At 36.0% G+C, this 13,768-nt stretch overlaps 1 protein-coding gene across 3 annotated transcripts in view; it reads left to right on the forward strand.

The window, feature by feature from the left end:
• Window positions 1-13,768, forward strand: part of SHOC2 (SHOC2 leucine rich repeat scaffold protein) — a 91,094-nt gene that overhangs the window by 18,281 nt on the left and 59,045 nt on the right. The window contains exon 1 of one of the 3 annotated variants that reach the window (XM_077944944.1): window positions 5,731-5,807. The exons of the other annotated variants lie outside the window; for them this stretch is intronic. The gene's annotated coding sequence lies outside the window, so the exon portion shown is untranslated. Of the gene's footprint in view, window positions 1-5,730; window positions 5,808-13,768 lie in introns of those variants that run through there. 3 annotated transcript variants of the gene reach the window in all.

Genomic DNA, 13,768 nt, shown 5'->3' on the forward strand with positions numbered 1-13,768 from the left:
ATATTTTTAAGTCCTTTGGCTTAATGAATGTTAGTTCTGGAATAATCTGATATTCTAAATGGCATCTTGTTTTTCAAGGGTAATGTCCATTTAATTTCCTCACTTAATTGGCCCTATCTGTTAAAAGAAATACATTTAAAAAATTTTGATAGCTAGTGGGCAAGCCTTCTTCTGTTCTCTGATTTGAACATATTCTTATATTCACTTGCCTGAGTTTCATTTTACCTGTGGCACCTGAGAGAAGCTAAGTATTTTTTCCACCCTGTTTCTTTTATGTGACTGACTATATATTTCTTAGTCTCAAGTATAAAAACACATCCAATAGCTTCACAGAAAATTTTAATGCTTGGTAGATTATTGGAGCTTTCAGTTTTTAGCCTTTGTTACTTCAGTTATTGATCATTTCAGTATTTTTAAAATCTCAATTACATTTTTAATAATTTATAATAATAAAATTCAGTGTTTTAATTTGATGATAGTGCGTGTGTTTAGTACTAAATAAGTGTACTTTGAGCAGTTGAAACACTATGAGATATAGATAGATATTTCTCAAAAAGGGTTTTGTGACCCAAATAAATTTGGGGTATTTTCTATGTAATACAATAATGTACTTTGCGAAGAATGTATAGAACACTAATAATTTCTACTTAAAGAGTGTAATTACATTGGAAGCACATCTTATCCCAAACCTATTTGATAATGGAACTGAATGTTGTAGAAATACATTTTGAGAAATGCCAAGAATATATTATAGAATATTTTCAGATCAGTGTATTGTTATGGTATTTCAAAACATGTATTTGCATGTCAGTTGCTTTTTAATAGGGATAAATAATAATTGCTGTCCCAGGATGTAAATATAATAAGAACATTTAACTGTGGTAGTATGTTTTCTATAAATCTGAGAGTTTTTTGACATGGAAATTTTGTTACAGTTGATTTTCCAGACTAAAAGTAATTCTTGAGTGCCTCCTATGTATTAAACATCAAAAATTGATCTCCTTTGGAACTACTTTCTGTTAAGTCCTAGTAGGAGGAATTTTAGAAATCTTGTAGCCCTCCTGACTTATTTTTCAGATGTAAAAACTGAAGCCTAGAAATGTAGCTTTTGCCTAAGTCACATTGGAACCAAATCCTGTAACTCTAGATTTTTTTTTTTGCTGTTTTTTTTACTGCCTTAAAAGTTTTATTTATTTATTTTTTTGAGACTCGGTCTCCCTGTGTCACCAAGAGTGGAGCGCAGTGGCACGATTGTGGCTCACTGTAGCCCCTATCTCTTGGGCTCAAGCCATCCTCTTACCTTAGCCTCCTGAGTAGCTGGGACCATAAGCACATGCCACCATGCCTGGCAATTTTTTTTTATTTATTGTAGAAATAGGGTTTCTGTATGTTGCCCAGGCTGGTCTCGAACTTCTGGCCTCAACCAGTCCCCCTACCTTGGCTTCCAAAAGTTCTGAGATTACTTTTGAGTACATTACTTTTGAGATGGAAAGCTAGGTGGTATCTCCACTTAACATGAGAATTGAGGTGAGATATCGAGTCATCTCTGATGTTAGATTATGCAGTATGTCAACTTTAATATATGTAGAACTCAAGTTTCTAGACATCTAGTTTCCCCCTCACTTCTCTGAATTATTTTTCTGCTAGGCAAGAGAAAAAGTAGTTTTAAAATAAGCACGTACCCTTACCAGTATTATACTAAGGAATAATCAGTGCTAGTTTTTAAGAATTGGTGCACAGGCCAAGAATGGATGAGTCGGATTCTTTTCTCAGTTGAGCTACATCATCCCTTCCTATTGGTCAATTGTGGAGATATTTTCCTACTATTAATGGAAAAGTGGACTTAAATGACTATGAAGTTAATCTCTAAGGTACTGAATTTAAATTTATAGAATATATTATTTTTTTAACATACTTTTCAGAAAGATACCTTTCTGTTGAAAATAATTGGCTTCTTGGTTATATGAATTATGCATTTAGACATAATGTATCATTGGAAGAAATTTCTCTTTTAACTACCAGAATGATAAAAATTATTAGTGCTTTCTATAGAATCAGGACTGAAATGATAGGAGAAAATTTTTTTTTGATAAAATTTTTTGAGATACATGTGGATTTTGTGTATTTTGTCGGCCACTCATTTTACTCAGTTTGCCAAGACTAGAAAGCAGTGCTGCCTTTCCTAATCTTGTTTTATCAAAGTTTCTTGGGGTTTATGTGTCTAATCTTTATATTAATTGTGGTGTATGTTCATCTATTTCTTCTGTGCTTCTTTCAGAGATGCATAACTCTGACATACTTTATATTTTTCTTAGAAAAGAAATGAATCATATTCGGAAGAAGGCACATCTTTAGGGTTAGGTTCAAAAGTCAGCATATATGTGAAAATAGTGTATATTGAAAATGTCCATTCAAAGTCCTGTAAATGCTGAAAGTATAATACATGTGATTTTGCATGTATCGTATATGTGAATTCAATTATTCATAGTTATACAATTTTATATGGAGGTTATATTAACAAATTATTCAGGTGCTGCTTAGGTATTACAGCACATTTATGAACATTTCAATTTACTGATTCTGTTTCTTGTCATCTTTATTTACTGTGATGATTTTATCAGTTCCTCTGTTATTTAATGGTTTTCTGTTGTCTTTAATTTAGATTTTTTCTTTTAACAAATTGAGGAACTGTCACCATCCACTCATCCTGGCCACTTGGATAATTGGTATACATTTTATAGAATGTTTGGATATGTTGAAAAATGATTCACACTCTTTCTATAGATTGACCACACACATTTGTCTTTCCTGAGGAAAAACAAAATAGTGGTATTTGTGTTGGTTGTTTTTTTGTTTTTTTTTGTTTTTTTTTTTTTTGTGACAGGGTCTAGCTCTGTTGCCCAGACTGGAGTGCAGTTAGCACAGTCTCTACTCACTGCAACCTCCACCTCCTGGGCTCAAGCAGTCCTTCCACCTCAGCCTCCCAAGTATCTGAGACTACAGGTACATGCCACCATACCCAACTAATTTTTAAAATAGTTGGTATTTAAATTATTTCTCTCTCCCCATCTCTCACTTCTTTTTTCTAAGTTCTGATAGGTGTGTAGTGATTTGTCATTGTGATTTTAATTTGCATTTGCCTATTGATTAGTGATACTGAACATCTTACTTGAACATACTTGTTCTCTGTATCTCCTCTTCCGTGAAATGTCTGCTTGAGTGTTTTGCCCATTTTCTACTTGTATTATTTCTTTTATTAATGTTGAGGGTTTTTTTTGTTGTTTTTTATTTTTTTGTTTTTTGTTTTTTGAGACAGCATTTTCCTCTGTCGCCCCAGCTGGAGTGTAGTGGTGCGATCTTATCTCACTGCAACCTCTGCCTCCCAGACTCAAGTGATTCTGGTGCCTCAGTCTCCCAGGTAGCTGGGATTACAGGTATGTACCACCATGCCCGGCTAATTTTTGTATTTTTAGTGGAGACGGGGTTTCACCATGTTGGCCAGGCTGGTCTTGAACTCCTGGCCTCAAGTGATCCACCTGCCTCAGCCTCCCAAAGTGAGGCATGAACCACTGTCCCTGGCCTAATGTTGAGTTTTGAGAGTTCTTTTTATGTTTAACTGTGAGACACTTGTCGAATACATGGTTTTCAAATATTTTCTCCCAGTCTTTATAGCTTGTGTTTTTCATTCTCTTAACAAGATCATTTGTGGTGCAAAACTTTTTAATTTTGATGAAGTGCAGTGTATTGATTTTTTCTTTTATGATTTTTTTCTTCATGTATATTTGAATTACTTTCTAGTGTCCTTCCATTTCAACCCAAAGTACTCACTTTAGTATTTCTAATAGGGCAGGTCTGTTAGCAATGAATTCTTTTGAGTTTTTGCTTATCTGGTAATGTCTTCATTTTACCTTCATTTTTGAAGGATAGTTTTTATGGATATAGAATTCCTGTTAGACAGTTTAAAAAAATACTTTTAGAACTTTGAATATATCATCCCACTGCCTTTTGGCCTTTATATTTTCTGATGAGAAATTAAATGTTAATATTTAGTATCTCTTGTACATGATGAGTCACATCTCTTGTTGCCTTTGTTTTCAGTTTTTTCATCCTCAGTTTTCTAAGATAAAGAATTCTATCAGCAGTTTGATAATCATCTGACTTTCATGTGGATTCTCTTTGAATTTATCTTGCTTGGAGTTTGTTAAGCTTCTTAAATGTGTAGATTGATGCTTTTCTTCAGAATTGAGATGTTTTCAACCATTATTTCTTTTCCTTCTTTCCTTCTGGGACTCCCGTTGTGAGTATGTTAGTTCACTTGATGATATTCCACAGATCTCTGAGGCTCCATTTCTTTTTCTTTATTCTTTTTTTTTTCTTATGTTCCTCATACTGGGTAATATCAATTGACTTATCTTCAACTTTGCTGTTTCTTTCTTCTTCCTACTCATATCTGCTGTTGAACACTTCTAGTGAGTTTTCCAATTCAGTGATTGCACTTTCAACTCCACGTTATTTGGTTCTTTTAAAAACAGCTTATATCTCTGTATTGATATTCCCTATTTGGTGAGACATTGTCCTTGTGCCTTCCTTTGGTTCTATAGGCATGTTTTCCTTTAGTTCATTGAACATTTTTAAAATAGATAACTTACAGGAAATTTGATTTTAAATTTTCATTTACACCTTTCACCTAAGTGAACATGAGCTATCACAACCTTCTGTGAGCCTGTGTCTTCAACTCTATGGCTTGATCAGTAAGAAATGGCTGAGTTGTCCTGCTGGAACACTGAAACCTTGCTGACTCACTAGAGAACAAAAAGTAGTCTCACGGCCAGGCACGGTGGCTCACGCCTGTAATCCCAGCACTTTGGGAGGCCGAGGCGGGCGTATCACCTGAGGTCAGGAGTTCGAGACCAACCTGGCCAACATGGCAAAACCCCATCTCTAGTAAAAATACAAAAAAATTAGCCGGGCATGGTGGTGTACTCCTGTAATCGCAGCTATTCGGGAGGCTGAGGCAGGAGAATTGCTTAAATTTGGCAGGAGGAGTTTGCAGTAAGCTGAGATAGAGCCACTGCACTCCAGCCTGGATGAAAAGAATGAAACTCCATCTCATTAAAACAACAACAACAACAACAACAACAACAAAAAGTAGTCTCACTATGTTAAATATTAAGAGTGAGTAACTTGTGTTTGTAAAATTGAGAACTTATTTTCCTATATCTAAACAAGGAAGTTAATCTTGAGGCAGTAGGAATGGAATTAAGGATTCTGGTCAGGGAAAGTCACATTGGCCTTTTATGGATCAATTTTAACAGTCTGCGTTCTCCTTTTCTTCTTGGCAACCCAGAATCTTTCTACCAATTCTTTCAGCACACTTCTTCCACCTATTATCATTTCAGATCCTCTTTTGCCCCAACTTTGCCCCATGTGTCTACGGATTGGATTTGATCTCACCAGTCTCCTCCTTCTTGCTCGTCTCAAAGGAAAACTTGCCTATTATCTCCCTGCCTTTTTGTTCTTATAGAAAAACTGAGAATGACAAGAACATACCGTGGAAAATTTATTATGAAATCTGAAATGTGACATGTTACAAAGTTCATAAGCTCCTTGTTCCATGATAAATTGTTATATCTATTCTTAGGATATTCCGTTGTGATACTATTTTCTGCTTTTTATTTTGAAGTTGGTACTTATCCAGGCCCTCTTACATTTTACCATTATCCAGTGAAAATCTATGGATCCTACCTTTATGTATGCCCCTTCTGCCTACAGTGGAAGATGAAGATAATCCAGATCACAAATAAAAAGTATGTATCTTTGAGCCAAAAAAAAGGCCAACTTAGAAGTGTTTAATAAGTCCAATATCTGGATTTCCTCAGGGACAGTTTCTGTTATTTGCTTTTCTTTCTGTGTATGGTTCATATTTTCTTGTTTCGTTGCCTATCTTATAATTTTTTGTTGAAAATTACGTTTGGACATTTTAAATAAATGATCTTTGAAATAATGTGGACATTCTAAATAGCATAAAAATATCAAAATAGTGGAGACTTAAAATAATTTGGCAACTATGAAAAGCACATTTTGCCTCTCTCCAGGGTTTGTTGGAGTACTTGTAGTTGGTTCTTCATTTAATTACTTTTGTGAATTAATTCTGCAAGCTCTATTTGATGTGTGTGACTACCTCAGTAGATCATTCAGTGTCTAGTTGGTTAGCTTAGTTGTTTCTAATGACTGGACAAAGATTTCTTTACATGACTGGAACCAGTAAATCTCCTAGTCTTTGCCAGAGGATTCTCTGTGTGTGTGTTGGGGCATGCCTTCAACACTCAGCTGGGTAGTTGGCAACTCTGCCTTGTCCTTATGTCCTGCTTGTGCAGAGCTTCAAAGCTTAGGGCCTTTTCAGGTCTTTAATGAGCATGCACACAGCCTTAAGCATGTGTATGATCTTCTAGATTCCCAGTAATATGTCAGAGCTTTTCAAAGTCCCTATGGGTATTTCATTCTCAGCTTTTCGTTTTAAGATTTTAGTCTGTTGCTCCAACTGTTATTCACTGCTTCAAGTAGATATGGTATAAAACACTTTCTTGTAATTTTTTTCAGTGAATATCTCCCTGGGGACAAGTCGTTTTGCATTGTGCAAGCTCTGAGTCAGGTCACATTGCAAATAGGGTCTTCCTGGAAACAAGATCAGTCAAGTAGTAATTTGGGGGGAAATGAAGCTTTGAATGAGCTACAACTCTTGCTGCTTTTTAAGGTAGCTTCTAGAGTGCACTGGGAATGTGACCTGTCATTTCTTCGAGACTACTGTGGATCTGGAGAGCAAGGGATGGGACTAGGGCAAGTTAAAATGTTAGAAAACTCATCATGTTTACTGAGATTAAGCTTTTTAAAAATAAATGCGACTTGGATGCAAGCTTTTTATTAATTTTTAGAGTTCTGATAAAGGTGATTCTGACTATATTTTCCAGTTTTCTTAGTGCTTTTGTTGAAGAGAGAGTTTTTAGAGATCCTTACTCTGCTGTTTTCTGTGATGTCGCCTCCACTTGGGCTTTGGCATCCCATACTGACAAACCTCCATGTTTGACTCTCCCTATCTCCACCCCAACCCCACTCAGACTCTGACTCTCCATGCTAGGCTTACCCTCTGTGTGAATGCCTTCTTCACCTTGCTTGAAGTCTTAACTGTTCATGATGTTCAGCCTCCCCTTTAACCATCAAGCCTATCATGTAGAAATCTTCCTCACTCTCCTAGACTCCAGTATCACACTCTGGTTCATCACTACCAAATCACTACCTGTGGATGTTCTTCTCACCCCGTCAGGTTCTGATTCTCTAGGTTGAGCTATTTTCCTATGAGCATACCCACCGTATCCCAGTTGGCCTCTTAAACCTCTTGTGGGTTACCATAATATGTCAGTGTTCATCTCTTCCTGTTCTGACTGATACCCTACACAGAACTGCATCTTTGTGGGATTGTCCTTTTCATCCTACTTAGGCCCTGAGTAGGATATTTTAATCAAATAAAAATCTCTTAAGTTTGAATAGTATAATCATGATATCACTCAGTGAAATCCTTGATATCTTATTATTGTAGTGGTAGCTTCTGATGGGTATGGGAATGGGAATGACATAATTCTATACTATGCCTTCTATATTTTTCATTTTAGTTTTTGTTTTACTGAGATATCAGATATTTTGAAGCTGATCATTTATATTTCTTAAAGAAGAAATTTATTCTAAAAAATTATATCTAGATATATTAATTTGTTGTTTTATTCATGTAGTAACCATTTCTTGGACATCTAGTATTGGCCATGTTCTAGGCTCTGAATATACAGCTGCAAACCAAATAGTCAGAAAGCCCCTGCTTTCACAGATTTCACTTTCATAGAGGAGAGGGAGATGATAGACAAAATAAATAAGTAAATATATTTTATCAGGTAGTAAATGTTGTGAAGAAAAATGAAGCAGGGTAAACATAATAGGAAAGATACATTTCTATTTTATATGTAGATTAAGAATGAGATATTTGAGCAGGGAACAAACAATGATATTTGAGAGAAAGGGCTATATATATGCAGATGGAATGGCTAGAACAAAGACCTAATGTGTGAGCATGTAGGTCTGCATTCAGAGAAAAGCAAGATTAATGTGAATGGAATGCAAGTACCTAGCAGGGAGAGTTGGAGAAAAGCTAGAGAAGTAGGGGCTAGATCATGTGGAGTCTTAGAGGTTGGAGTAAGGACCTGCCTTTTATTTTGAAAGATGGGATGGCATCAGACTTTTTAAGCAAGGGAGTGACTTCATCATACTTACAATAGGAAGAGCGATGTTAGCAAAATGTCAGAATAGTAGTTTTCAGCATTTGTTTCTTCACAGAAACATTTGGAATAACCATTCATAGACAAAAATACCTTCACAAGAGCTAAGGATTCCAAATGATAGATTGTAGCACCCGGGTGTAGCATAGATACAAAAATGATGCATTGAAGAGGTTAGGAAGGACAGTTTCACATTAATTGTTTCACCCCTTCCCAAGCCTGTGCAGCACAGTATAGAGAAAGATACCCTCCAAGTGCAGGAAGGAGAGTCAAGTGAGCACCCGACTTTACTGTGAACCCCAGCACTAGAACCATCTTAGTGAAACCCAGTGCCAGGCTGGCACCATGGACCCAGGGCACCAGGCCAGATCCCACAGAACCAGTCTCCAGACCCACCCTTGCGAACCTGGTAACTGAGGCTAGCCTACTGGAGAAGTCAGGCAGCAAGCCTGCTCGTGGACAATGCTAGCCATACTGTCCAGAATCTCTGGACAGACTGACTGGTAAAGGGCTTCCTATGTTAAAGCTCCTCTTTAAAGACTGGAGAGGTGCCTGCTTCTTCAAATATGTAGAAACCCGTGCAAGTCCATAAGGATCTCAAATGATCAGGGAAGCGTGACACCATCAAAGGAACAAAATAAAGCTTTAGCTATGATAATTTGTTGATAGCTATATAATATAAAAAGATATAAATTGTGTCCTCAATAATGTAAACTTGGAGAGGGTGTGGAGAAGTTAGAGTTTTTGTATGTGATTGAAATTAAATTTTTATCAGCCTAACAACAGACTATTATAACTATAAGATGTCTTATATACATCGTGTGGAGAAAAACCCCTGTAGTAAATACACAAAAGATAAAGAGAAAGCATATAACTACCAAAAAAAAAAAAATCAAATCACAAAGGAAGACACTAAGAGGATGAAAAAATAGAGGAACTACAAGATAGTCAGAAAACAACAAAATGACATTGGTAAGTCTTTATCCACAATTACTTTAAATGTAAATGGATTAAGTTCTCTGATCAAGAGACAGTGTTTTTAAAAGTTTTTTTTTCTTCAAAGATCCTACAGTATTATAGAAAGAGGAAAAACAATTCTAAAATTTGTATGTAACCATGAAAGACTCCAAGCAGCCATAGCAAGAACAATTTTGGAAGCATCGTACTACCCGATGCCTCCAGAATTGTTCCAAGTATACTACAAACCTGGCAATCCAAATGGTGTGGTACTGGCATAAAACCAGGGGTAAAGACTGGTAGAACAGAACAGAAAGCTTGTACCATGTGTACCATCAGTCGATCTTTAACAAAGATGTCAAGAACACACAATGGGGAAGGGATAGTTTCTTCAATAAATGGTGTTGGAAAAACAATATCCATATGCAGAAGCATGGGCATAAAAATTTCATTCCTGTACTATATATAAAAACTCAAATGAAAATCATTACACCATATGCAAAAATCAACTGAAAATAGGTTAAAGACTTAAAGAGCTAAAACTGTAAAATTACTAGAAGAAAACAAAGGGAAAAGTTTCTTGACATTGGTCAGGGCAGTGATTTTTTGGATATGACCCCAAAAGCATAAGGAATAAAAGCGGAAATAGAGAAATGGTATTGCATCAACTGAATAAGCTTTGACACAGCAAAGGAAATGATCAACAGAGTGAACGATAATTGACAGAATAGGAGAAAATATTTGCAAAGCATACATTTGATAAAGATTTAATATCCAAAATAGATTTAAGAACTCAGTGATATGAAAACAACCTAATTTTTTAAGATGGACAAAGGACTTGGCGTGGATGGTCTTCAAAAGACAACATACAGTGTACATCAGGTATGTGAAAAAAATGCTCAACATCATTAATCATCAGGGAAATGCAAATAAAAACCACAATGAGATGTCACCTCACATCTGTTAGATGTTACCTCATACCTATTATCCAAAAGACGATAGTAAGACTGTAAGTGTTGGTGAGGATAAGAGAGAACAGAACTCTTTTACACTGTCATAACTTGGTACAGCCACATACTGAAAAATAGTATGGAGTTTCATCAAAAAATTAAAAAGATAACTTTCATATGATCCATCAATCTCATTTCTTTGAATTCTTGGTATATATCTAGAGGAAGTGAAATTATTATGTTGTGAGATATCTACATTCCCATGTTCATTGAAGCATTGTTTACAATAACCAAGATATGAAATCAACCTATGTCTTCACTGATGGAGGAATACACAGAGAAAATGTGACATTCAGCCTTCAAATCTAGGAAATCCTGATATTGGTGACAATGTGGATGAACCTGAAGGCTGATACGCTAAGTGAAATAAGCCAGGCACAGAAAGACAAATACTGTTTGATGTCACTTACATGTGGAATTTTAAAATGTGGAACTCATGGAAGCAGAGAGCAGAATAGTGGTTTCTGGGGATTGGAGATAATGGGGGAAATGTTGGTCAAAGGGTACAAAGTTTCCATTTTTTAGGATGGATAAGTTCTGGAGATCTGGTTTACAGCATGATTATAGTTAATGCTGTGTCTTTTAGTGGAAATTTGCTAAGAAAGTATATCAGTGTTCTCACACAAATAATTCTGTGTGTTAGTGGATATGTTAATTCAGTTGTGGTATTCATTTCACATTGTGTATGTGTATCAGAACATCACATTATACACCTTAATATATTCACTTTTTATTTGTCAATTATAATTCATTAAAGTTAACATGGTGGCACCTAACTTTGGGAAAATACAAATACTTGTTCTTGAGTCTTGCAAATGATTTTAGTAACTTTTTTTGTATATTTATGAATGAGAGAATTTATAGTCACTCAAGTAATTTGATGTGTTATAAGTGGAAATAACATCATTTGGAGGAGGTAGGATGAGATAGCAGAGCACTGTGAAATTAGAATAATTTGGTTCATTCCTGCCTCTGCCACTAATTGACCCCATAACTGGGCACAGATCAGTTCATCTGTAGAACAGGTGGTTGTACTAGATACCAAAGGTCTTTGTATTTTTTAAGTTCTATGCATGACGTTGCTTCTAATTTTACTGTGGGAAATTTTTCTCTTCTGATAATCAGTAGTGAAAAAAAATAGCTCACCCAGGAAAACTGAATTTACAGAAATACCTAAGATCTTATGCAGACAGAATTGGGATTTGAACTCAGGCATAAAATACCAAAACCAGTAGAATGGAAAGGAACAGGTCATCTTATATTTTGTAGCAAGTCATTCAGAAAGGTTTCAGTCCTCTAGTTGCTGATGTCAGACTGTTTTAATTCTGATTTCACTTTGTAGTGATGAGATTTTAGGTAAAAGTTTTAACCCAAGTCTGTTACCTAATTAGAGATTTAGAACTTTTTAAAAAGTTGTCTTCCTCCCTCTCCCTGATATTTTACATTTTTCTGTTCAGACATTTATAGGAATTATTTTGCAAAAAGAGAGGATTTCTGATACATAGGTATTCATAATATCTTTTTTCTTTTTCTTTCTTCTTCTGTTTTTTTAGATGGAGCCTTGCTCTGTCACTCAGGCTGGAGTGCGGTGGCATGATCTGATCTTGGCCCATTGCAACCTCCACCTCCTGGGTTCAAGCGATCCTCCCACCTCAGCCTCCCGAGTAACTAGGATTATTAGCCATGGCTAATTTTTCTGTATTTTTAGTAGAGATGGGATTTCACCATGTTGGCCAGGCTGGTCTTGAACTCCTGACCTCAAGTGATCCACCTGCCTCAGGCTCTTAAATTACTGGGATTACAGGTGTGAGCCACCCCACCTGGCCTAATAATGTTGTTTCAATTGATTAAAACTTATAGGCATAGGGTTGTTTTTATTCTTGAGTTAGGACAGGCTTAAGAGGTCCTCTGTAGATTGTTACAGACAATGAAACTACTAGTTTCTCTTAAATATTGCCCTCTTTCATACTAGTTTGTAAACCTTAATTTTTTGCCTTTACATTTTGGTTTTTCAACTTTTAATAAAGCAGTATTTTAAGTGATTTTTTCCAGTTACATTTTTAAAATATAGACTTCACTTTTAGATAAATTTTAGGTTCATAGCAAAATTGAGTTGAAAGTACAGAGTTCCCATATATTCCCTTTTCCACCCTGCAAGCGCAGTCTTCCCCATTACCACCATCTTGCATCAGAGTAAGCACATTCATTATTATTGATAAACTTGCATTAACATATTATCATTATCACCAAAAGCGCATAGTTTACATTAGGGTTTTTACTGTTGTAGGTTCAATGGATTTTGACAAATGGTGTAATGACATACAGCTATCCCTATAGTATCATAGGGAATTGCTTTACTGCCTTGAGAATTCCTGTGTTCCACCTATTGATCTTTACTTCCCCAACCCCTAGCAATCACTGATTTTTTTTTTTTTTTTAAAGTTTAAGTTCCAGGATACATGTGCAGAATGTGCAGATTTGTTACATAGGTATACATGTGCCATCATGGTTTGCTGCACCGATGAACCCATCATCTAGGTTTCGAGCCCTGGATGCATTAGGTGTTTATCTTAATGCCCTCCCTCCCCTTGCCCCTGACCCCGCAGCAGGCCTTGGTGTGTGTTGTTCCCCTCCCTGTGTTGTGTCCATGTGTTCTCATTGTTCAGTTCCCACTTATGAGTGACAACATGCAATGTTTGGTTTTCTGTATCTGTGTTAGTTTGTTGAAGATAATGGCTTCCAGCTTCATCCATGTTCCTGCAAAGGACGTGAGCTCATTCTTTTTTGTGGCTGCATAGTATTCCATGGTATATATGTACCACATTTGTTTATTCAGTCTGTCATTGATGGGCATTTGGGTTGGTTTCAAGTCTTTGCTATTGTAAATAGTGCTGCAATAAACATATATGTGTGTGTATCTTTATAGTAGAATGATTTATACTCCTTTGGCTATATACCCAGTAATGGGATTGCTGGGTCAGATGGTATTTCCTGAGATCCTTGAGGAATTGACACACTGTCTTCCACAATGGGTGAACTAAATTACATTCCCACCAACAGTTTAAATGTGTTCCTATTTCTTCACCGCCTTGCCAGCATCTGTTTTTTCCTGACTTTTTAATAATCGCCATTCTGATTGGCATGAGATGGTGTCTCATTGTAGTTTTGATTTGCGTTTCTCTAATGATCAGAAACACTGATCTTTTTATTTTCTCTGTTTTATCTTTGCCAGAAAGTCTCATAGTTGGAATCATACAGTATGTAGCCTCTGCAGATTGGCTTCTTTCATTTAGAAATGTGCATTTAAAATTCTTTTAAAATGCATTTAAAATGTGTCTTTTTGTGGCTTGATAGCTCATTTCATTTTAGCGCTCATTAATATTGTATTTTTTATGATGTACCTCATTCACCCATTGAAAGACATCTTGGTTGCCTCTAAGTTTGGGCAATTATAAAGCTGCCGTAAACATCTGTGTACAA

This window comes from Macaca mulatta, chromosome 9, assembly GCF_049350105.2.
Source record: "Macaca mulatta isolate MMU2019108-1 chromosome 9, T2T-MMU8v2.0, whole genome shotgun sequence".
Taxonomy (NCBI): domain Eukaryota; kingdom Metazoa; phylum Chordata; class Mammalia; order Primates; family Cercopithecidae; genus Macaca; species Macaca mulatta.